This window comes from Schistocerca cancellata, chromosome 1 (genome assembly GCF_023864275.1).
Source record: "Schistocerca cancellata isolate TAMUIC-IGC-003103 chromosome 1, iqSchCanc2.1, whole genome shotgun sequence".
Taxonomy (NCBI): domain Eukaryota; kingdom Metazoa; phylum Arthropoda; class Insecta; order Orthoptera; family Acrididae; genus Schistocerca; species Schistocerca cancellata.
Window position 1 is genome coordinate 30,597,104 of NC_064626.1, and position 27,321 is coordinate 30,624,424.

Genomic DNA, 27,321 nt, shown 5'->3' on the forward strand with positions numbered 1-27,321 from the left:
TATTTCATAGCGACGCAATTTCTGTGTAATTCGTCATTATAAGGGATCCACGATAGCAATAAAGAAGGAATAGTGCATTCGAAAAGAGATACTCGCCGCCCAACAGAAGTTCTGTCGTTGCCATCGAAACGTTCTTCGGTTTTGAAAGAGAAGGCATAGAACCTATAGTATTTCATAGCGACGAAATTTCTGTGTTAATTCAGCGTTTTGAGGGATCGACGGATGCAATAAAGAAGGAATTGTGCATCCGAAAAGAGACACTCCCCTCCCAATAGGAGATCCTGTAGTTGCCATAGAAACGTTCCTCAATTTAGAAAGAGAAGGCATAGAAGCTATAGTATTTCATAGCGACGCAATTTCTGTGTTAATTCGTCATTGGAGGATTCGACTGATGCAATAAAGAGGCAATAGCGCATCCGAAAAGAGATACTCGCCTCCCAAAAGAAGATCCTGCCGTTGCCTTGGAAACATTCCTCGATTTAGAAAGAGAGGGCATAGAACCTATAGTATTTCATAGCGACGCAATTTCTGTGTTAATTCGTCATTGTGAGGGATCGACGGATGCAATAAAGAAGGATTAGTGCATCCGAAAAGAGATACTCGCCTCCCAATAGAAGATCCTTTCGTTGCCATAGAAACGTTCCTCGATATAGAAAGAGAAGGTATAGAACCTATAGTATTTCATAGCGACAAAATTTCTGTGTTAATTTGTCATTGTGACGGATCGACGGATGCAATAAAGAAGGAATAGTGCATCCGAAAAGAGATATTCGCCTCCAAATAGAAGATCCTGTCGTTGCCATAGAAACGTGCCTCGATTTAGAAAGAGAAGGAATAGAACACATAATATTTCATCGCGACGCAATTTATGTGTTAATTCGTCATTGTGAGGGATCGATGGATGTAATATGGGAGGAATAGTGCATCCGAAAAGAGATACTCTCCTCCCAATTGAAGATCCTGTCGTTGCCATAGAAACGTTAATCGTTTTGGAAAGAGAAGGCATAGAACCTATAGTATTTCATAGCGACGCAATTTCTGTGTTAATTCGTCATTGTGAGGGATCGACGGATGCAATAAATAAGGAATAGTGCATCCGAAAAGAGATACACGCCTCCCAATAGGAGATCCTGTCGTTGCCATAGAAACGTTCCTCGATTTAGAAAGAGAAGGCATAGAACCTATAGTATTTCATAGCGACGCAATTTCTGTGTTAATTCATCGTTGTAAGGGATCGACGGATGCAATTAAGAAGAAATAGTGCATCCGAAAAGAGATACACGCCTCCCAATAGGAGATCCTGTCGTTGCCATAGAAACGTTCCTCGATTAAGAAAGAGAAGGCATAGCACCTATAGTATTTCATAGCGACGCAATTTTTGTGTAAATTCGTCATTGGAGGATTCGACGGATGCAATAAAGAAGCAATAGTGCATCCGAAAAGAGATACTCGCCTCCCAAAAGAAGATCCTGCCGTTGCCATGGAAACATTCCTCGATTTAGAAAGAGAGGGCTTAGAACCTATAGTATTTCATAGCGAACGCAATATCTGTGTTAATTCGTCATTGTGAGGGATCGACGGATGCAATAGGGAAGTAATAGTGCAACCGAAAAGAGATACTCGCCTCCCAATAGAAGATCCTGTCGTTGACATAAAAACGTTCCTCGATTTAGAAAGAGTAGGCATAGAACGTACAGTATTTCATAGCGACGCAATTTCTGTGTTAATTCGTCACTTTGAGGGATCGATGGATGCAATAAACAAGTAATAGTGCATTCCGAAAAGAGATACTCGCCTCCCAATAGAGGATCCTCTCGTTGACATAGAAACGTTCCTCGATTTGGAAAGAGAAGGCATAGAACCTATATTATTTCATAGCGACGCAATTTCTGTGTGACTTCGTCATTGTGAGAGATCGACGGATGCAGTAAAGAAGGAATTGTGCATCCGAAAAGTCATACTCGCCTCCCAATAGAAGATCCTGTCGTTGCCATAGAAACGTTCCTCGATTTAGAAGGAGAATGTATAGAACCTATAGTATTTCATAGTGACGCAATTTCTGTGTTAATTCGTCGTTGTGAAGGATCGACGGATGCAATAAAGAAGGGATAATACATCCGAAAAGAGATACTCGCCTCCCAATAGAAGATCCTCTCGTTGACATAGATACGTTCCTCGATTTAGAAAGAGAAGGCATAGTACCTACAGTAATTCATAGCGACGCAATTTCTGTGTTAATTCGTCATTGTGAGGGATCGACGGATACAATAAAGAAGGAATAGTGCATCCGAAAAGAGATACACGCCTCCCAATAGAAGATCCTGTCATTGCCATTGAAACGTTCCTCGATTTAGAAAGGGATGGCATAGAACCTATAGTGTTTCATAGCTACGCAATATCTGTGTTAATTCGTCATTGTGAGGGATCGACGGATGCAATAAGGAAGTAACAGTGCAACCGATAAGAGATACTCGCCTCCCAATAGAAGATCCTGTCGTTGCCATAGAAACGTTCCTCGATATAGAATGAGAAGGTATAGAACCCATAGTATTTCATAGCGACGCAATATCTGTGTTAATTCGTCATTGTGAGGGATCGACGGATGCAATAAAGAAGGAATAGTGCAACCGAATAGAGATACTCGCCTCCCAATAGAAGATCCTGTGGTTGCCACAGAAACGTTAATCGTTTGAGAAAGAGAAGGCATAGAACCTATAGTATATCATATCGACGCAAATTTTAGTTTTAATTCGTCTTTGTAAGGGATCGACGGATGCAATAAAGAAGGAATAGTGCATCCGAAAGGAGATTCTCGCCTTGCAATAATAGAAGATCCTATCGGTGCCATGGAAACGTTACTCTATTTAGATATAGAAGGCTTAGTACCTATAGTATTTCATAGCGACGCAATTTCTGTGTAATTCGTCATTATGAGGGATCGACGAATGCAATAAAGAAGGAATAGTGCATCCGAAAAGAGATACTCGCCGCCCAACAGAAGTTCCTGTCGTTGCCATAGAAACGTTCCTCGATTTAGAAAGAGAAGGCATAGAACCTATAGTATTTCATAGCGACTAAATTTCTGTGTTAATTCAGCGTTTTGAGGGATCGACGGATGCAATAAAGAGGGAATAGTGCATCCGAAAAGGGACACTCCCCTCCCAATTGGAGATCCTGTAGTTGCCATAGAAACGTTCCTCAATTTAGAAAGAGAAGGCATAGAAGCTATAGTATTTCATAGCGACGCAATTTCTGTGTTAATTCGTCATTGCAGGATTCGACTGATGCAATAAAGAAGCAATAGTGCATCCGAAAAGAGATACTCGCCTCCCAAAAGAAGATCCTGCCGTTGCCATGGAAACATTCCTCAATTTAGAAAGAGAGGGCATAGAACCTATAGTATTTCATAGCGACGCAATTTATGTGTTAATTGGTCATTGTGAGGGATCGACGGATGCAATAAAGAAGGATTAGTGCAACCGAAAAGAGATACTCGCCTCCCAATAGAAGATCCTGTCGATGCCATAGAAACGTTCCTCTATTAAGAAAGAGAAATCATAGCACCTATAGTATTTCATAGTGACGCAATTTTTGTGTTAATTCGTCATTGGAGGATTCGACGGATGCAATAAAGAAGGAATAGTGCATTGGAAAAGAGCTACTCGCCACCAATAGAATATCCGGTCGTTGCCATAGAAACGTTCCTCCATTTTGAAAGAGAAGGCATAGAATCTATTGTATTTCATAGAGACGCAATTTATGTGTTAATTCGTCATTGTGAGGGATCGACGGATGCAATAAAGAAGGAATAGTGTATCCGAAAAAGATACTCACCTCCCAATAGAAGATCCTGTCGTTGCCATAGAAACGTTCCTCGATTTAGAAAGAGAAGGCATAGAACCTGTAGTATTTCATAGCGACACAATTTCTTTGTTAATTCGTCATTGTGAGGGATCGACGGATGCAATGTAGAAGGAATGGTGAATCCGAAAGGAGATACTCGCCTCCCTTAAGAAGATCCTGTCGTTGCCATAGAAACGTTCCTCGATTATAAAAGAGAAGGCATAGAACTTATAGCATTTCATAGCGACGCCATTTCTGTGTTAATTCGTCATTGTGACAGAGCGACGGATGCAATAAAGAGGAAATAGTTCATCCGAAAACAGATATTCGCCTCCCAATAGAAGATCCTGTCGTTGCCATAGAAACGTTGCTCGAATTAGAAAGAGAAGGCTTAGAACCTGTAGTATTTCATAGCGACGCAATTTCTGTGATAATTCGTCATTGTGAGGGATCGACGGATGCAATAAAGAGGGAATAGTGCATTCGAAAGGAGATATTCGCCTCCCAATAGAAGATCCTTTCGTTGCTATAGAAACGTTCCTCTATTTAGGAACAGAAGACATAGAACCTGTAGTATTTGATAACGATGCAATTTCTGTGTCAATTCGCCATTGTGAGGGATCGACGGATGCAATGAAGAAGGAATACTGAATCCAAAAGAGATACTCGCCTCGCTATAGAAGACCCTGTCGTTGCCATAGAAACGTTCCTCGTTTTAGAAAGAGAAGGCATAGAGCCTATAGTATTTCATAGTGACGCAATTTCTGTGTTAATTCGTCGTTGTGAGGGATCGACGGATGCAATAGAGAACGAATAGTGCATCCGAAAAGAGATATTCACCTCCCAATAGAAGATCCTGTCGTTGCCATAGAAACGTTCCTCGATTTAGAAAGAGAAGGCATAGAACCTGTAGTATTTCATAGCGACGCAATTTCTGTGTTAATTCGTCATTATGAGGGATCGACGGATGCAATAAAGAAGGAATAGTGCTTCCGAAAAGAGATATTCGCCTCCCAATATATGATCCTGTCGTTGCCATAGAAACGTTCCTTGATTTAGAAAGAGAAGGCATAGAACCTATTGTATTTCATAGCGACGCAATTTCTGTGTTAATTCGTCATTGTGAGGGATCGACGGATGCAATAAAGAAGGAATAGTGCATCCGAAAAGAGATACTTGCCTCCCAATAGATGATCCAGTCTTTGCCATAGAAACGTTCCTCGATTTAGATAGAGAATGCATAGTACCAATAGTATTTCATAGCGACGCAATTACTGTGTTATTTCATCATTGTGAGGGATCGACGGATGCAATAAAGAAGCAATAGTACATCCGAAAAGAGATACTCGCCTCTCGGTAGAAGATCCTGTCGTTGACATAGAAACGTTCCTCGATTCAGAAATAGAAGGCATAGAACCTACAGTATTTCATAGCGACGCAATTTCTGTGTTAATTCGTCATTGAACGATTTGACGGATACAATAAAAAACGAATAGTGCATCGAAAAGAGATACTCGCCTCCCAATAGAAGGTCCTGTCGTTGCCATAGAAACATTGTTTGATTTAGAAAGAGAGGGCATTGAACCGATAGTATGTCATAGCGACGCAATTTCTGTGTTAAATATTCATTGTGAGGGATCGACGGATGCAATAAAGAAGGAATAGTGCATCCGAGAAGAGATCCTTGCCTCTCAATAGAAGATCCTTTCGTTGCCATAGAAACGTTCCTCGATTTAGAAAGAGAAGGCATAGAACCTATAGTGTTTCATAGCGACGTAATTTCTGTGTTAATTCGTCATTATGAGGGATCGACGGATGCAATAAAGAAGGAATAGTGCATCCGAAAAGAGATACTTGCCTCCCAATAGATGATCCAGTCTATGCCATAGAAACGTTCCTTGATTTAGATAGAGAATGCATAGTACCTATAGTATTTCATAGCGACGCAAATTTTTGTGTTAATTCGTCATTGTGAGGGATCGACGGATGCAATAAAGAAGGAATAGTGCATCCGAAAAGAGATACAAGCCTCCCAATAGATGATCCAGTCGTTGCCATAGAAACGTTCCTCGATTTAGAAAGAGTATGCATAGAACCTATAGAATTTCATAGCGACGCAAATTTTTGTGTTAATTCGTCGTTGTGAGGGATCGACGGATGCAATAAAGAAGGAATAGTGCATCCGAAAAGAGACAATCGCCTCGCAATAGAAGATCCTGTCGTTGCCATAGAAACGTTCCTCGACTTAGAAAGAGAAGGCATAGAACCTATAGTATTTCATAGCGACGCAATTACTGTATTAATTCGTAATTGCAAGGGATCGACGGACGCAATAAAGAAGGAATAGTGCATCCGAAAAGAGATACTCGCCTCCCATTAGAAGATCCTGTCGTTGTCATAGAAACGTTCCTCGATTTAGAAAGTGATAGTATAGAATCTATAGTATTTCATAGCGACGCAATTTCTGTGTTAATTCGTCATTGTGAGGGTTCGACAGATGCAGTGTCGAAGGAATGGTGCATCCGAAAATTCGTCGTTGTGAGGGATCGACGGGTGCAATAAAGAAGGAATAGTGCATCCGAAAGGAGATACACGACTCCAAATAATAGATCCTGTCGTTGACATAGAAACGCTCCTCAATTTAAAAAGAGAAGGCATCGAACCTATAGTATTTGATAGCGACGCAATTTCTGTGTTACTTCGTCATTGTGAGGGATCGACGGATGCAATAAAGAAGGAATAGTGCATCCGAAAAGAGATACTAGACTCCAAATTGAAGATCCTGTCGTTGCCATAGAAACTTTCCTCGATTTAGAAAGAGAAGGCAAGGAACCTATAGTATTTCATAGCGACGTAATTTCTGTGTTAATTCGACTTAGTGAGGGATCGACGGATGCAATAAAGCAGGAATAGTGCATCCGAAAAGTGATACTCGCCCCCCAATAGAAGATCCTCTCGTTGCCATACAAACGTTCATCGATTTAGAAAGAGAAGGCATAGAACCCATAGCATTTGATAGCGACGCAGTTTTGTGTCAATTCGTCATTGTGAGGGATCGCGGATGCAATAAAAAAGGAATAGTGCATCCGAAAAGAGAAACTCGCCTCCCAATGGAAGATCCTCTCGTTGTCATAGAAACGTTCCTCGATTATAAAAGAGAACGGATAGAACCTATTGTGTTTCATAGCGACGCAATTTCTGTGTTAATTCGTCTTTGTGAGGGATCGACGGATGCAATAAAGAAGGAATACTGCATCCGAAAAGAGATACTCGCCTCCCAATACAAGATCCTGTCTTTGCCATAGAAACGTTACTCGATTTAGAAAGAGACGGCATATAACCCATATTATCTCATAGCGACACAATATCTGTGTTAATTCGTAATTGTGGGGAATCGACGGATGCAATAGAGAATGAACAGTGCATCCGAAAAGAGATACTGGCCTCCCAATACAAGATCCTGTCTTTGCCATAGAAACGTTCCTCGATTTAGAAAGAGATGGCATAGAACCTATGATATTTTATAGCGACGCAATTTCTGTGTTAATTCGTCGTTGTGAGGTATCGACGGATGCAATAAAGAAGGAATAGTGCATCCGAAAAGAGGTACTCGCCTCCCAATAGAAGATCCTGTAGTTGCCATAGAAACGGTCCTCAATTTAGTATGAGAAGGCATAGAACCCATAGTATTTCATAGCGAAGCAATTTATGTGTTAATTCGTCATTGTGTGGGATCGAAGGATGCAATAAACAAGGAATAGTTAATTCGAAAAGAGATACTCGCCTCCCAATAGAAGATCCTGTCGTCGCCATAGAAACGTTCCTCTATTTTGAAACAGTATGCATAGAACCTATAGTATTTCATAGCGACGCAAATTTTTGTGTTAATTCGTAATTGTGAGGGATCGACGGATGCAATAAAGAAGGAATAGTGCATCCGAAAAAAAATACTCGCCTCGCAATAGAATATCATGTCGTTGCCATAGAAACGTTCCTCGATTTAGAAAGTGTAGGCATAGAACCTATAGTATTTCAGAGCGACGCAATTTCTGTGTTAATTCGTCATTGTGAGGGATCGACGGACGCAATAAAGAAGGTATACCGAGTCCGAAACAGATACTCGCCTCCCAGTAGATGATCCTGTCGTTGACATATAAACGTTCCTCGATTTAGAAAGAGAAGGAATAGAACCTATAGTATTTCATAGCGACGCAATTTCTGTGTTAATTCGTCATTGTGAGGGATCGACGGATGCAATAAAGAAGTAATAGTGCATCCCAAAAGAGATACTCGCCTCCCAATACAAGATCCAGTCGTTAGCATAGAAACGTTCCTCGATTTAGAAAGAGAATGCTTAGAACCTATAGTATTATATAGCGACGCAATATTTTGTGATAATTCGTCATTGTGAGAGATCGACGGATGCAATAAAGATGGAATAGTGCATCCGAAAAGAGATATTCGCCTCGCAATAGAGGATCCTGTCGTTGACATAGAAACGTTCCTCGATTTAGAAAGAGAAGGCATAGAACCTATTGTATTTCATAGCGACGCAATTTCTGTGTTAATTCGTCATTGTGAGGGATCGACGGATGCAATAAAGAAGGAATAGTGCATCCGAAATGAGATACTCGCCTTCCAATAGAAGATCCAGTTGTTGCCATAGAAACGTTCCATGACTTAGGTAGAGAAGGCATAGAACCTATAGTATTTCATAGCGACGCAATTTCTGTGTTAATTAGTCATAGTGACTATGCCTTCTCTTTCTAAGTCGAGGAACGTTTCTATGGCAACGACAGGATCTTCTATTGCGAGGCGATTGTCTCTTTTCGGATGCACTATTCCTTCTTTATTGGATCCGTCGATCCCTCATAAAGACAAATTAACACAGAAATTGCGTCGCTGTGAAATACAATAGGTTCTATGCCTAATCTTTCTAAATCGAAGCACGTTTCTATGGCAACGACAGGATCTTTTATTTGGATTCGAGTATCTCTTTTCGGATGCACTATTCCTTCTTTATTGCATCCGTCGATCCCTCACAACGACGAATTAACAACGAAATTGCGGCGCTATGAAATACTATCTGTTCTGTGCCTTCTCCTTCCAAATCGAGGAACGTTTCTATGGCAACGACAGGATCTTCTATTGGGAGGCGAGTATACCTTTTCGGATGCACCATTCCTTCTACATTGCATCCGTCGAGCCCTCACAATGACGAATTAACACAGAAATTGCGTCGCTATAAAATACTATGTGTTCTATGCCTTCTCTTTGTAAATCGAGGAACGTTTCTATGGCAACGAGAGGATCTTCTATTGGGAGGCGAGTATTTCTTTTCGGATGCAGTATTCCTTCTTTATTGCATCCGTCGATCCCTCACAATGACGAATTAACATAGAAATTGCGTCGCTATGAAATACTATAGGTTCTATGCCTACTCTACCTAAGTCAAGGAACGTTTCTATGGCAACGACTGGATCTTCTATTGGAAGGCGTGTATCTCTTTTCGGATGCACTATTCCTTCTTTATTGCATCCGTCGATCCCTCACAATGACGAATTAACACGGATATTGCGTCGCTATGAAATACTATAGGTTCTATGCCATCTCTTTCTAAATCGAGGAATGTTTCTATGGCAACGACAGGATCTTCTATTGCGAGGCGAGTGTCTATTTTCGGATGCACTATTCCTTCTTTATTGCATCCGTCGATCCCTCACAATGACGAATTATCACAAAAATTTGCGTCGCTATGAAATACTATAGGTTCTATTCCTTCTCTTTCTAAATCGAAGAACGTTTCTATGGCAACGACTGGTACTTCTATTGGGAGGCGAGTATCACTTTTCGGATGCACCATTCCTTCGACACTGCATCTGTCGAACCCTCACAATGACGAATTAACACAGAAATTGCGACGCTATGAAATACTATAGGTTCTATGCATTCTCATTCTAAGTCGAGGAACGTTTCTACGGCAACGACAGGACCTTCTATTGGGACGCGAGTATCTCTTTTCGGATGCACTATTCCTTCTTTATTGCATCCGTCGATCCCTCGCAACGACGAATTAACACAGAAATTGCGTCGCTATGAAATACTATAGGTTCTATGCCTTCACTTTCTATATGGAGGATCGTTTCTATGACAACGACAGAATCTTCTGTTGGGAGGCGAGTATCTCTTTTCGGATGCACTATTCCTTCTTTATTGCGTCCGTCGACCCCTTACAATGACGAATTAACACAGAAATTGCGTCGCTATGAAATACTATAGGTTCTATGCCTTCTCTATCTAAATCGACGAATGTTTCTATGGCAACGACTGGATCTTCTATTGGGAGGCTAGTATCTCTTTTCGGATGCACTATTCCTTCTTTATTGCATCCGTCGATCCCTCACAATGACGAAATAACACAGTAATTGCGTCGCTATGAAATACTATAGGTACTATGCATTCTCTATCTAAATTGAGGAACGTTTCTATGGCAAAGACTGGATCTTCTATTGGGAGGCAAGTATCTCTTTTCGGATTCACTATTCCTTCTTTATTGCATCCGTCGATCCCTCACAATGACGAATTAACACAGAAATTGCGTCGCTATGAAATACTATAGGTTCTATGCCTTCTCTTTCTAAATCGAGGAACGTTTCTATGGCAACGACAGGATATTCTATTGCGAGGCGTGTGTCTCATTTCGGATGCACTATTCCTTCTTTATTGCATCCGTCGATCTCTCACAATGACGAATTAACACAAAAATTGGCGTCGCTATGAAATACTATAGGTTCTATGCATACACTTTCTAAATCGAGGAACGTTTCCATGGCAACGACAAGATCTTCTATTGGGAGGCGAGTATCTCTTTTCGGATGCACTATTCGTTTTTTATTGCATCCGTCGATCCCTCACAATAACGAATTAACACAGAAATTGCTTCGCTATGAGATACTATAGGTTCTACGCCTTCTCTTTCTAAATCGAGGTACGTTTCTATGGCAACGACAGGATCTCCAATTGGGAGGCGTGTATCTGTTTTCGGATGCACTATTCCTTCTTTATTCCATCCGTCGATCCCTCACAACGATGAATTAACACAGAAATTGCGTCGCTATGAAATACTATCGGTTCTATGCCTTCTCTTTCTAAGTCGAGGAACATTTCTAAGGCAACGACACCAACTTCTATTGGGAGGCGAGTATCTCTTTTCGGAAGCACTATTCGTTTTTTATTGCATCCTTCGATCGCTCATAATGACGAATTAACACAGAAATTGCGTCGCTATGAAATACTGTACGTTCTATGCCTACTCTTTCTAAATCGAGGAACGTTTATATGTCAACGACAGGATCTTCTATTGGGAGGCTAGTATATCTTTTCGGTTGCACTATTATTTCCTTATTGCATCCGTCGATCCCTCACGATGACGAATTAACACTGATATTGCGTAGCTATGAAACACTACAGGTTCTATGCCATCTCTTTCTAAATCGAGGAACTTTTCTATGGCAACGACACGATCTTCTGACGGGAGGCGACTATCTCTTATCCGACGCATTATTCCTTCTTTATTGCATTCGTCGATCCCTCACAATGACGAATTAACACAAAAATTGCGTCGCTATGAAACACTATAGGTTCTATGCCTTCTCTTTCTAAATCGAGGAACGTTTCTATGGAGACGAAAGGATCTTCTATTGAGAGGCGAGTATCTCTTTTCGGATGCACTATTCCTTCTTTATTGCATCCGTCGATCCCTCACAATGTATAATTAACACAGAAATTGCGTCGCTATGTTATACTATAGGTTCTATGTCCTCTCTTTCTAAATCGAGCAATGTTTCTATGGCAACGACAGGATCTTCTATTGGGAGGCGAGTATCTCTTTTCGGATGCAGTATTCCTTCTTTATTACATTCGTCGATCTCTGACAATGACGAATTAACACAGAAATTGCATCGCTATGAAATACTATAGGTTCCATGCCTTCTCTTGCTAAATCGAGAAACGTTTCTGTGGCAAAGACAGGATCTTCTATTAGGAGACGAGTATCACTTTTCGGATGCACTATTTGTTCTTTATTGCATCCGTCGATCTCTCACAATGAAGAATTAACATAGAACTTGAGTCGCTATGAAATATTATAGGTTCTATGCCTTCTCTTTCTAAATCGAGGAGCGTTTCTATTTCAGCGACAGGATATTCTATTGGGAGGCGAGTATCTCTTTTCGGATGCACTATTCCATCTTTATTGCATCAGTCGATCCCTCACAATGACAAATTAACACAGAAATTCCGTCGCTATGAAATACTATATGTTCTATACCTTCTCCTTCTAAATTAAGGAACGTTTCTATGGCAACGACAGGATCTTCTATTGGGAGGCGAATATCTCTTTTCGGATGCACTATTCCTTCTTTATTGCTTCCGTCGATCCCTCACAATGACGAATTAACACAGAAATTGCGTCGCTATGAAATACTATAGGTTCTATGCCTTCTCTTTCTAAATCGAGGAACGTTTCTATGGCAACGACAGGATCTTCCATAGGGAGGCGAGTATCTCTTTTCGGATGCAGTATTCCTTCTTTATTGCATCCGTCGATCCCTCACAATGACAACTTAACACCGAAATTGCGTCGCTACGAAATACTACAGGTTCTATGTCTTCTGTTTCTAAATAGAGGAACGTTTCAATGGCAACGACAGGATCTTCAATTGGGAGGCGAATATCTCCTTTCGAATGCACAATTCCCTCTTTATTGCATCCGTCGATACCTCAAAATGACGAATTAACACAGGAATTGTGTCGCTATGAGATACTATGGGTTCTATGCCTTCTGTTTCCAAATCGAGGAACGTTTCTATGGCAACGACAGGATCTCCAATAGGGAGGCGTGTATCTCCTTTCGGATGCTCTATTCCTTCTTTATTGCATCCGTCGATCCCTCACAATGACGAATTAACACAGAAATTGCGTCGCTATGAAGTACTATAGGTTCTATGCCTTGTCTTTCTAATCGAGGAACGTTTCTATGGCAACGACAGGATCTCCTATTGGGAGGCGTGTACCTCTTTTCGGATGCACTATTCCTTCTTTATTGCATCCGTCGATCCCTTACAACGATGAATTAACACAGAAATTGCGTCGCTATGAAATACTATATGTTCTATGCCTTCTCTTTCTAAATCGTGGAACGTTTCTATGACTACGACAGCAACTTCAATTGGGAGGCGAGTATCTATTTCCGGATGCACATATCATTCTTTATTGCATTCGTCGATCTCTCATAATGACAAATTAACACAGAAATTGCGTCGCTATGAAATACTATAGGTACTATGCCTTTTCTTTCTAAATCGAGGGACGTTTCTATGGCACCGATAAGATCTTCTATTGCAAGGCGAGAATTTCTTTTCGGATGCACTATTCCTTCTTTATTGGATCCGTCGACCCCTTACAATAACGATTTAATACAAAAATTTGCGTCGCTATGATCTCTCTAGGTTGTATGCGTTCTCTTTCTAAAACGAGGAACGTTTCTATGGCAACGACAGGATCTTCTATTGGGAGGCGAGTATCTCTTTTCGGTTGCACTATTCCTTCTTTATTGCATCCGTCGATCCCTCACAATGACAAATTAACACAGAAATTGCGTCGCTATGAAACACTACAAGTTCTATGTCTTCTGTTTGTAAATAGAGGAACGTTTCAATGGCAACGACAGGATCTTCTATTGGGAGTCGAGTATCTCTTTTCGGATGCAGTATTCCTTCTTTATTACATTCGTCGATCTCTGACAATGACGAATTAACACAGAAATTGCATCGCTATGAAATACTATAGGTTCCATGCCTTTTCTTGCTAAATCGTGGAACGTTTCTGTGGCAAAGACAGGATCTTCTATTAGGAGACGAGTATCACTTTTCGGAAGCACTATTTGTTCTTTATTGCATCTGTCGATCTCTCACAATGAAGAATTAACATAGAACTTGAGTCGCTATGAAATATTATAGGTTCTATGCCTTCTCTTTCTAAATCGAGGAGCGTTTCTATTTCAGCGACAGGATATTCTATTGGGGGGCGAGTATCTCTTTTCGGATGCACTATTCCATCTTTATTGCATCAGTCGATCCCTCACAATGACAAATTAACACAGAAATTCCGTCGCTATGAAATACTATATGTTCTATGCCTTCTCCTTCTAAATTAAGGAACGTTTCTATGGCAACGACAGGATCTTCTATTGGGAGGCGAATATCTCTTTTCGGATGCACTATTCCTTCTTTATTGCTTCCGTCGATCCCTCACAATGACGAATTAACACAGAAATTGCGTCGCTATGAAATACTATAGGTACTATGCCTTCTCTTTCGAAATCGAGAAACGTTTCTATGGCACCGATAGGATCTTCTATTGCACGGCGAGAATCTCTTTTCGGTTGCACTATTCCTTCTTTATTGCATCCGTCGATCCCTCACAATGACGACTCAACACAGAAATTGCGTCGCTATGAGATACTATAGGTTCTATGGCTTCTCTTTCTAAATCGAGGAACGTTTCTTTGGCAACGACAGGATCTTTTATTGGGAGGCCAGTATCTCTTTTCGGATGCACTATTCGTTCTTTATTGCATCCGTCGATCCCTCACAATGACGAACTAACACAGAAATTGTGCCGCTATGAAATACTACAGGTTCTATGCCTTGTCTTTCTAAATCGAGGAACGTTTCTATGGCAACGACAGGATCTTCTATTGGGAGGTGAATATCTCTTTTCGGATGCACTATTCGTTCTCTATTGCATCCGTCGATCCCTCACAACGACGAATTAACACAGAAATTGCGTCGCTATGAAATACTATAGGTTCTATGCCTTCTCTTTCTAAATCGAGGAACGTTTCTATGGCAACGACAGGATCTTCCATAGGGAGGCGAGTATCTCTTTTCGGATGCAGTATTCCTTCTTTATTGCATCCGTCGATCCCTCACAATGACAACTTAACACCGAAATTGCGTCGCTACGAAATACTACAGGTTCTATGTCTTCTGTTTCTAAATAGAGGAACGTTTCAATGGCAACGACAGGATCTTCAATTGGGAGGCGAATATCTCCTTTCGAATGCACAATTCCCTCTTTATTGCATCCGTCGATACCTCAAAATGACGAATTAACACAGAAATTGTGTCGTTATGAGATACTATAGGTTCTACGCCTTCTCTTTCCAAATCGAGGAACGTTTCTATGTCAACGACAGGATCTCCTATAGGGAGGTGTGTATCTCCTTTCGGATGCACTATTCCTTCTTTATTGCATCCGTCGATCCCTCACAATGACGAATTAACAAATAAATTGCGTCGCTGTGAAATACAATAGATTCTATGCCTTCTCTTTCAAAATCGGGGAACGCTTCTATGGCAACGACAGGATATTCTATTGGTGGCGAGTATCTCTTTTCCAATGCACTATTCCTTCTTTATTGCATCCGTCGAATCCTCCAATGACGAATTAACACAAAAATTGCGTCGCTATGAAATACTATAGGTTCTATGCCTTGTCTTTCTAATCGAGGAACGTTTCTATGGCAACGACAGGATCTCCTATTGGGAGGCGTGTACCTCTTTTCGGATGCACCATTCCTTCTTTATTGCATCCGTCGATCCCTTACAACGATGAATTAACACAGAAATTGCGTCGCTATGAAATACTATATGTTCTATGCCTTCTCTTTCTAAATCGTGGAACGTTTCTATGACTACGACAGCAACTTCTATTGGGAGGCGAGTATCTCTTTCCGGATGCACATATCATTCTTTATTGCATTCGTCGATCTCTCATAATGACAAATTAACACAGAAATTGCGTCGCTATGAAATACTATAGGTACTATGCCTTCTCTTTCTAAATCGAGGGACGTTTCTATGGCACCGATAAGATCTTCTATTGCAAGGCGAGAATTTCTTTTCGGATGCACTATTCCTTCTTTATTGGATCCGTCGATCCCTTACAATAACGAATTAATACAAAAATTTGCGTCGCTAAGAATTCTATAGGTTCTATGCGTTCTCTTTCTAAAACGAGGAACGTTTCTATGGCAACGACAGGATCTTCTATTGGGAGGCGAGTATCTCTTTTCGGTTGCACTATTCCTTCTTTATTGCATCCGTCGATCCCTCACAATGACAAATTAACACAGAAATTGCGTCGCTATGAAATACTACAAGTTCTATGTCTTCTGTTTGTAAATAGAGGAACGTTTCAATGGCAACGACAGGATCTTCTATTGGGAGGCGAATATCTCCTTTCGAATGCACTATTCCTTCTTTATTGCATCCGTCGATACCTCATAATGACGAATTAACACAGAAATTGTGACGCTATGAGATACTATGGGTTCTATGCCTTCTCTTTCTAAATCGAGGAACGTTTCTATGGCAACGACAGGATCTCCTATAGGGAGGCGTGTATCTCTTTTCGGATGCACTATTCCTTCTTTATTGCATCCGTCGATCCCTAACAATGTCGAATTAACATAGAAATTGCGTCGCTATGAAATACTATAGGTTCTATGCCTACTCTACCTAAGTCAAGGAACGTTTCTAGGGCAACGACTGGATCTTCTATTGGGAGGCGTGTATCTCTTTTCAGATGCACTATTCCTTCTTTATCGCATCCGTCGATCCCTCACAATGACGAATTAACACGGATATTGCGTCGCTATGAAATACAATTGGTTCTATGCCATCTCTTTCTAAATCGAGGAATGTTTCTATGGCAACGACAGGATCTTCTATTGCGAGGCGAGTGTCTATTTTCGGATGCACTATTCCTTCTTTATTGCATCCGTCGATCCCTCACAATGACGAATTATCACAAAAATTTGCGTCGCTATGAAATACTATAGGTTCTATGCCTTCTCTTTCTAAATCGAAGAACGTTTCTATGACAACGACAGATACTTCTATTGGGAGGCGAGTATCACTTTTCGGATGCACCATTCCTTCGACACTGCATGTGTCGAACCCTCACAATGACGAATTAACACAGAAATTGCGACGCTGTGAAATACTATGGGTTCTATGCATTCTCATTCTAAGTCGAGGAACGTTTCTACGGCAACGACAGGACCTTCTATTGGGAGGCGAGTATCTCTTTTCGGATGCACTATTCCTTCTTTATTGCATCCGTCGATCCCTCACAACGACGAATTAACACAGAAATTGCGTCGCTATGAAATACTATAGGTTCTATGCCTCCACTCTCTATATCGAGGATCGTTTCTATGACAACGACAGGATATTCTGTTGGGAGACGAGTATCTCTTTTCGGATGCACTATTCCTTCTTTATTGCGTCCGTCGACCCCTTACAATGACGAATTAACACGGAAATTGCGTCGCTATGAAATACTATAGGTTCTATTCCTTCTCTTTCTAAATCGAGGAATGTTTCTATGGCAACGACTGGATCTTCTATTGGGAGGCTAGTATCTCTTTTCGGATGCACTGTTCCTTCTTTATTGCATCCGTCGATCCCTCACAATGACGAAATAACACAGTAATTGCGTCGCTATGAAATACTATAGGTACTATGCATTCTCTATCTTAATCGAGCAACGTTTCTACGGCAACGACAGGACCTACTATTGGGATGCGAGTATCTACTTTCGGATGCACTATTCCTTCTTTATTGCATCCGTCGATCCCTCACAATGACGAATTAACATAAAAATTTGAGTCTTTATGACATACTATAGGTTCTATGCATTCAGTATCTAAATCGAGGAACGTTTCTATGGCAAAGACTGGATCTTCTATTGGGAGGCAAGTATCTCTTTTCGGATGCACTATTCCTTCTTTATTGCATCCGTCGATCCCTCACAATGACGAATTAACACAGAAATTGCGTCGCTATGAAATACTATAGGTTCTATGCCTTCTCTTTCTAAATCGAGGAATGTTTCTATGGCAACGACAGGATATTCTATTCCGAGGCGTGTGTCTCATTTCGGATGCACTATTCCTTCTTTATTGCATCCGTCGATCTCTCACAATGACGAATTAACACAAAAATTGGCGTCGCTATGAAATACAATAGGTTCTATGCATACTCTTTCTAAATCGAGGAACGATTCCATGGCAACGACAAGATCTTCTATTGGGAGGCGAGTATCTCTTTTCGGATGCACTATTCGTTTTTTATTGCATCCGTCGATCCCTCACAATAACGAATTAACACAGAAATTGATTCGCTATGACATACTATAGGTTCTACGCCCTCTCTTTCTAAATCGAGGTACGTTTCTATGGCAACGACAGGATCTCCAATTGGGAGGCGTGTATCTGTTTTCGGATGCACTATTCCTTCTTTATTCCATCCGTCGATCCCTCACAACGATGAATTAACACAGAAATTGCGTCGCTATGAAATACTGTACGTTCTATGCCTACTCTTTTTGTAAATCGAGGTACGTTTATACGTCAACGACAGGATCTTCTATTGGGAGGCTAGTATCTCTTTTCGGTTGCACCATTATTTCCTTATTGCATCCGTCGATCCCTCACGATGACGAATTAACACTGATATTGCGTAGCTATGAAACACTATAGGTTCTATGCCATCTCTTTCTAAATCGAGGTACTTTTCTATGGCAACGACACGATCTTCTGACGGGAGGCGAGTATCTCTTATCCGGCGCATTAATCCTTCTTTATTGCATTCGTCGATCCCTCACAATGACGAATTAACACAAAAATTACGTCGCTATGAAACACTATAGGTTCTATGCCTTCTCTTTCTAAATCGAGGAACGTTTCTATGGCAACGAAAGGAAATTCTATTGAGAGGCGAGTATCTCTTTTCGGATGCACTATTCCTTCTTTATTGCATCCGTCGATCCCTCACAATGTATAATTAACACAGAAATTACGTCGCTATGTTATACTATAGGTTCTATGTCCTCTCTTTCTAAATCGAGCAATGTTTCTATGGCAACGACAGGATCTTCTATTGGGAGGCGAGTATCTCTTTTCGGATGCACTATTCCTTGTTTATTGTATCCGTCAAATCCTTCAATGACGAATTCAAAAAATGGTTCAAATGGTTCTGAGCACTATGGGACTCAACTGCTGTGGTCATTAGTTCCCTAGAACTTAGAACTACTTAAACCTAACTAACCTAAGGACATCACACACATCCATGCCCGAGGCAGGATTCGAACCTGCGACCGTAGCGGTCGTGCGGTTCCAGACTGTAGCGCCTTTAACAGCTCAGCCACTCCGGCCGGCAATGATGAATTAACACAGAAATTGCGTCGCTATGAAATTCTATAGGTTCTATGCCTTCCCTTTCTAAATCGAGGAACGTTTCTATGGCAACGACAGGATCTCCTATTGGGAGGCGTGGATCTCTTTTCGGATGCACTATTCCTTCCCTATTGCATCCGTCGATCCTTCACAATGACGAATTAACACAGAAATTTTGTCGCTATGATATACTATGGGTTCTATACCTTCTCTTTCTATATCGAGGAACGTTTCTATTGCAACGACAGGATCTTCTATTGGGAGGCGAGTATCTCTTTTCGGATGCAGTATTCCATCTTTATTACATTCGTCGATCTCTTACAATGACGAATTAACACAGAAATTGCATCGCTATGAAATACTATAGGTTCCATGCCTTCTCTTGCTAAATCGAGGAACGTTTCTGTGGCAAAGACAGGATCTTCTATTGGGAGACGAGTATCACTTTTCGGATGCACTATTTGTCCTTTATTGCATCCGTCGATCTCTCACAATGAAGAATTAACATAGAACTTGAGTCGCTATGAAATTTTTTAGGTTCTATGCGTTCTCTTTCTAAATCGAGGAGCGTTTCTATTTCAACGACAGGATATTCTATTGGGAGGCGAGTATCTCTTTTCGGATGCACTATTCGTTCTTTATTGCATCAGTCGATCCCTCACAATGACAAATTAACACAGAAATTGCGTCACTATGAGATACTATAGGTTCTATGCCTTCTCTTTCTAAATCGAGGAACGTTTCTTTGGCAACGACAGGATCTTTTATTGGGAGGCCAGTATCTCTTTTCGGATGCACTATTCGTTCTTTATGGCATCCGCCGATCCCTCACAATGACGAACTAACACAGAAATTGCGTCGCTACGAAATACTACAGGTTCTATGTCTTCTGTTTCTAAATAGAGGAACGTTTCAATGGCAACGACAGGATCTTCAATTGGGAGGCGAATATCTCCTTTCGAATGGACAATTCCCTCTTTATTGCATCCGTCGATACCTCAAAATGACGAATTAACACAGAAATTATGTCGCTATGAGATACTATAGGTTCTATGCCTTCTCTTCCTAAATCGAGGAACGTTTCTATGGCAACGACAGGATCTCCTATAGGGAGGCGTGTATCTCCTTTCGGTTGCACTATTCCTTCTTTATTGCATCCGTCGTCCCTCACAATGACGAATTAACAATTAAATTGCGTCGCTATGAAATACAATAGATTCTATGCCTTCTCTTTCAAAATCGAGGAACGTTTCTATAGCAACGACAGGATATTCTATTGGTGGCGAGTATCTCTTTTCCAATACACTATTCCTTCTTTATTGCATCCGTCGAATCCTCCAATGACGAATTAACACAAAAATTGCGTCGCTATGAAATACTACAAGTTCTATGTCTTCTGTTTGTAAATAGGGGAACGTTTCAATGGTAACGACAGGATCTTCTATTGGGAGACGAATATCTCCTTTCGAATGCACTATTCCCTCTTTATTGCATCCGTCGATACCTCACAATGACGAATTAACACAGAAATTGTGACGCTATGAGATACTATAAGTTCTATGCCCTCTCTTTCTAAATCGAGGAACGTTTCTATGGCAACGACAGGATCTCCTATAGGGAGGCGTGTATCTCTTTTCGGATGCACTATTCCTTCTATATTGCATCCGTCGATCCCTCACAATGACGAATTAACACAGAAATTGCGTCGCTATGACATACTACATGTTCTATGCCTTCTCTTTCTAATTCGAGCAACGTTTCTATGGCAACGACAGGATCTTCTGTTGGGAGGCGAATATCTCTTTTCGGATGAACTATTTCCTCTTTATTGCATCCGTCGCTCCGTCACAATGACGAATTAACACAGAAATTGCGTCGCTATGAAATGCTATAGGTTCTATGCCTTTTTTTTTATAATCGAGGAACGTTTGTATGGCAACGAAAGGATCTTCTATTGGGAGGCGAGTATCTCCTTTCGGATTCACCATTCCTTCTACATTGCATCCGTCGATCCCTCACAATGAGGAATTAACACAGAAACTGCGTCACTATGAAATACTATAGGTTCTATACCTTCTCTTTCCAAATCGATGAATTTCTCTATGGCAACGAGAGGATCTTCTACTGGGAGGCGAGTATCACTTTTGGATGCACTATTCCTTTTTTATTGCATCCGTCGATCTCTCATAATGACGAAGTAACACAGAAATTGCGACGCTATGAAATACTATATGTTCTATGCCTTCTCTTTCTAAATCTAGGAACGTTTCTATGGCTATTACTGGATCTTCTATTGGGAGGCGAGTATCTCTTTTCGGATGCAGTATCCTTCTTTATTGCATCCGTTGATCCCTCACAATGACGTATTAACAAAGATATTGCGTCGCTATGAAATACTATAGGTTCTATGCCTTCTCTTTCTAAATCGAGGAACGTTTCTATGGCAACGACAGGATCGTATATTGGGAGGCGAGTATCTCTTTTCGAAAGCACTATTACTTTCTTATAGCATCCGTCGATCCCTCACAATGACGAATTAACACACATATTGCGTCGCTATGAAACACTATAGGTTCTATGCCATCTCTTTCTTAATCGAGGAACGTTACTATGGCAATGACTGGATCATATATTGGGAGGCGAGTATCTCTTTTCGGAAGCACTATTCCGTCTTTATTGGATCCGTCGATCCCTCACAATGACAAATTAACACAGAAATTGCGTCGCTATGAAACACTATAGGTTCTATGTCTTCTCTTTCTAAATCGAAGAACGTTTCTATGGCAACGAATGGATCTTCTATTCGGAAGCGAGTATCTCTTTTCGGATGCACTATTCCTTTTTTACTGCATCCGTCGATCCCACACAATTACGAATTAACACAGAAATTTGCGTCGCTATTAAGTACTATAGGTTCTATGCCTTCTCTATCTAAATCGGAGAACGTTTCTATGTCAACGAGAGGATCTTCTATTGGTAGGCGAGTATCTCTTTTCGGATGTACTATTCCTTCATTATTGCATCCGTCGATCCCTCACAATGACGAAATGACACAGAATTTGCGTCACTATGAAATACTATAGGTTCTATGCCTTCCCTTTCTAAATCGAGGAACGTTTCTATGGCAACGACAGGATCTTCAATTGAGAGGCGAATATCTCTTTTCGAATGCACTATTCCTTCATTATTGCATCCGTCGATCCCTCACAATGACGTATTAACACAGAAATTGCGTCGCTATGAAATACTATAGGTTCTATGCCTTCTCTTTCTAAATCGAGGAACGTTTCTATGGCAACGACAGGATCTTTTTTGGGAGGCGAGTATCTCTTTTCGGATGCACTATTCCTTCATTATTGCTTATGTCGACCCCTCACAATGACGAAGTAACACCGAAATTGCTTCGCTATGAAATACTATAGGTTTTATGCCTTCTCTTTCTAAATCGAGGAACGTTTCTATGGCTACGACTGGATCTTCTATTGTTAGGCGAGTATCTCTTTCTGGATGCAGTATTCCTTCTTTATTGCATCCGCCAATCCCTCACAATGACGAATTAACAAAGAAATTGAGTCGCTATGAAATACTATAGGTTCTATGACTTCTCTTTCTAAATCGAGGAACGTTCCTATGGCAACGACTTTATCTTATAATGGGAGGCGAGTATCTCTTTTCGGATGCACTATTCCTTCTTTATTGGATCCGTCGATCCCTCACAATGACGAATTGACAAAGAAATTGCGTCGCTAAGAAACACTATGGGTTCTATGCCTTCTCTTTCTAAATCGAGGAACGTTTCTATGGCAACGAATTTATCTTCTATTGGGAGGTGAGTAACCCTTTTCGGATATACTATTCCTTCTTTATTGCATCCGTCGATCCCTCACAATTACGAATTAACTCAGAAATTCCGTCGCTATGAAACACTATAGGTTCTACGCCTTCTCTTTCTAAATCGAGGATCGTTTCTATGGCAACGAAAGGATCTTGTACTGGGAGGCTAGTATCTCTTTTCGGATGCACTATTCCTTCTTTATTGCATCCGTCGATCTCTCACAATGACGAAGTAACACAGAAATTGCGTCGCTATGAAATACTATAGGTTCTATGCCTTCTCTTTCTAAATAGAGGAACGTATCTATGGCTATTACTGGATCTTCTATTGGGAGGCGAGTATCTCTTTTCGGATGCACAATTCCTTCTTTATTGCATCCGTCGATACCTAAAAATGACGAATTGACACAGAAATTGCGACGCTATTAAATACTATAGGTTCTATCCCCTCTCTTTCTAAATCGAGGAATGTTTCTATGGCAACGACAGGACCTTCTATTGGGAAGCGAGTATCTCTTTTCGGATGCACTATTCCTTCTTTATTGCATCCGTCGAATCCTCCATTGACGATTTAACACAGAAATTGCGTCGCTATGAAATACTATGGGTTCTATGCCTTCTCTTTCTAAATCGAGGAACGTTTCTATGGCAACGACAGGATCTCCCATTGGGAGGCATGTATCTCTTTTCGGATGCACTATTCCTTCTTTATTGCATCCGTCGATCCCTCACAATGTCGAATTAACACAGAAATTGCGTCGCTATGAAATACTATAGGTTCTATGCCTTCTCATTCTAAATCGAGGCACGGTTCCATGGCAACGACAGCATCTTCTATTGGCAGGCGAGTATCTCTTTTCGGATGCACTATTCCTTCTATTTTGAATCCGTCGATCACTCACAATGACGAATTAACACTGAAATTACATCGCTATGAAATACTATAGGTTCTATGCCTTCTCATTCTAAATCGAGGAACGTTTCTCTGGCAACGACAGGATCTTATTTTGGGAGGCGAGTATCTCTTTTCGGATGCACTATTCCTTATTTATTGCTTATGTCGACCCCTCACAATGACGAAGTAACACCGAAGTTGCTTCGCTGTGAATTAGTATAGGTTCTATGCCTTCTCTTTCTAAATCGAGGATCGTTTCAATGGCAGCGACAGGATCTTCTATTGGGAGATGAGTAACTCTTTTCGGATGCACTATTCCTTCTTAATTGCATCTGTCGATCCCTCACAATTACGAATTAACACAGAAATTTCGTCGCTATGAAATGCTGTAGGTTCTATGCCTTCTCTTTCTAATTCGAGGAATGTTTCTATGGCAACGACAGGATCTTCAATTGGGAGGCAAGTATCTCTTTTCGGATGCACTATTCCTTCCTTATTGGATCCGTCGAATCCTCCATTGACGAATTAAAACAGAAATTGCGTCGCTATGAAATACTATAGGTTCTACGCCTTCTCATTCTAAATCGAGGAACGTTTCTATGGCAACGACAGGATCTCCTATTGGGAGGCGAGTATCTTTTTTCGGATGCACTATTCCTTCTTTATTGCATCCGTCGATCCCTCACAACCATGAATTAACACAGAAATTGCGTCGCTATGAAATACTAGAGGTTCTATGCATTCTCTTTCTAAATCGAGGCACGTTTCTATGGCAACGACAACATCTTCTATTGGCAGGGGAGTATCTCATTTTGGATGCACAACTACATCTTTATTGCAACCGTCGATCCCTTACAATGACGAATTAACACAGAAATTGCGTCGCTATGAAATACTATAGCTTCTATGCCTAGTCTTTCTAAATTCAGGAACGTTTGTATGGCAACGACAGGATCCTTTATTGGAGGGCGAGTATTTCCTTTCGGTTGCACTATTCATTCTTTACTGCATCCGTCGATCCCTCACAGTGACGAATTAACACGGAAAATTCGTCGCTATGAAATACGATAGATTCATAGCCTTCTCTTTCTTAATCGAGGAACGTTTCTTTGCCAACGACAGGATCTTATATTGGGAGGCGAGTATCTCTTTTCGGATGCAGTATTCCTTTTTTCTTGCCTCCGTAGATCCCTCACAATGACATATTAACACAGAAATAGCGTCCCTATGATATAATATAGGTTCTATGACTTCTCTTTCTAAATCGAGGAACGTTTCTATGGCAGCTATAGGATCTTCTATTGGGAGACAAGTATCTCTTTTCGGATGCACTATTCCTTCTTTATTACATCCGTCGATCCCTCACAATGACTAATTAACACAGAAATTGCGTCGTTATGAAATACTATAGGTTCTATGCCTTAGCTTTTTAAATCGAGGATCGTTTCTATGGCAACGACAGGATCTTATATTGGGAGGCGAGTATCTCTCTTCGGATGCACTATTCCTTCTTTATTGCATCCGTCGATCCCCCACGATTACGAATTAACACAGATATTGCGTCAGTATGAAATACTATAGGTTCTATGCCTTGTCTTTCTAAATCGAGGAACGTTTCTATGGCAACGACAGGATCTTCTATTGGGAGATGAGTAACTCTTTTCGGATGCACTATTCCTTCTTTATTGCATCCGTCGATCCCTCACAATTACGAATTAACACAGAAATTTTGTCGCTATGAAATGCTGTAGGTTCTATGCCTTCTCCTCCTAATCGAGGAATGTTTCTGTTGTGACGTAGCAAGAGCCACGCCACTCTGAGGTAGCCGAAAGGCACGCGATGTAATGCAGACGGGCGTGAATTCTGGAACAGGATAACTATTGAATGGTAGCAAGAAAAGTACGTAGCTGCTTTATACTTAACTTTTATTCTCTGATGAATACAGCGTTCTTCTTGAGACATTTATACTATAACTCTCAAAGTAGGTAAGGCTAATGGCGCCTTGCTAGGTCGTAGTCATGTGCTTAGCTGAAGGCTATTCTAACTGTCTCTCGGCAAATGAGAGGAAGGCCTCGTACGTCTAGTCGCTAGCAATGTCGTCAGTACAACTGGGGCGAGTGCTAGTCCGCCTCTCTAGACCTGCCATGTGGTGGCGCTAGGTTTGCAAGTACTGACAGTGGCGACACGCGGGTCCAACATGTACTAATGCACCGCGGCCGATTTAAGCTACCACCTAGCAAGTGTGGTGTCTGGCGCTGACACCACAGTTTCTATGGCAACGACAGGATCTTCAATTGGGAGGCAAGTATCTCTTTTCGGATGCACTATTCCTTCTTTATTACATCCGTTGATCCTTCACAATGTCGAATTAACACAGAAATTGCGTCGTTATGAACGACTATAGGTTCTATGCCTTCCCTTTCTAAATCGAGGAACGTTTCTATGGCAACGACAGGATCTTCTATTGAGAGGCGAATATCTCTTTTCGAATGCACTATTCCTTCTATATTGCATCCGTCGATCCCTCACAATGACGACATAACAATGAAATTGCGTCGCTACGAAATACTATTGGTTCTATGCCTTCTCATTGTAAATCGAGGAACGTTTCAGTGGCAACGAGAGGATCTTATTTTGGGAGGCGAGTATCTCTTTTCGGAAGCACTATTCCTTATTTATTGCTTTTGTCGACCCCTCACAATGACGAAGTAACACAGAAATTGCGTCGCTATGAAATACTATAGGTTTTATGCCTTCTCTTTCAAAATCGAGGAACGTTTCTATGGCTACGACTGGATCTTCAATTGTTAGGCGAGTATCTCTTTCCGGATGCAGTAATCCTTCTTTATTGCATCCGACGATCCCTCACAATGACGAATTAACAAAGAAATTGCGTCGCTATGAAATACTATAGGTTTTATGCCTTCTCTTTCAAAATCGAGGAACGTTTCTATGGCTACAACTGGATCTTCTATTGTTAGGCGAGTATCTCTTTCCGGATGCAGTATTCCTTCTTTATTGCATCCGTCGATCCCTCACAATGACGAATTAACAAAGAAATTGCGTCGCTATGAAATACTATAGCTTCTATGCGTTCTCTTTCTAATTCGAGGAACGTTTCTATGACATCGACCGGACCTTATGTTGGGAGGCGAGTATCTCTTTTCGGATGCACTATTTCTTCTTTATTGGATCCGTCGATCCCTCACAATGACGAATTAACACAGAAATTGCGTCGCTATGAAACACTATAGGTTCTATGACTTCTCTTTCTAAATCGAGGAACGTTTCTATGGCAACGACAGGATCATCTATTGGGTGGCGAGTATCTCTTTTCGGATGCACTATTCCTTCTATATTGCATCCGTCGAATCCTCCATTGACGAATTAACATAGAAATTGCGTCGCTATGAAATACTATAGGTTCTATGCCTTCTCATTC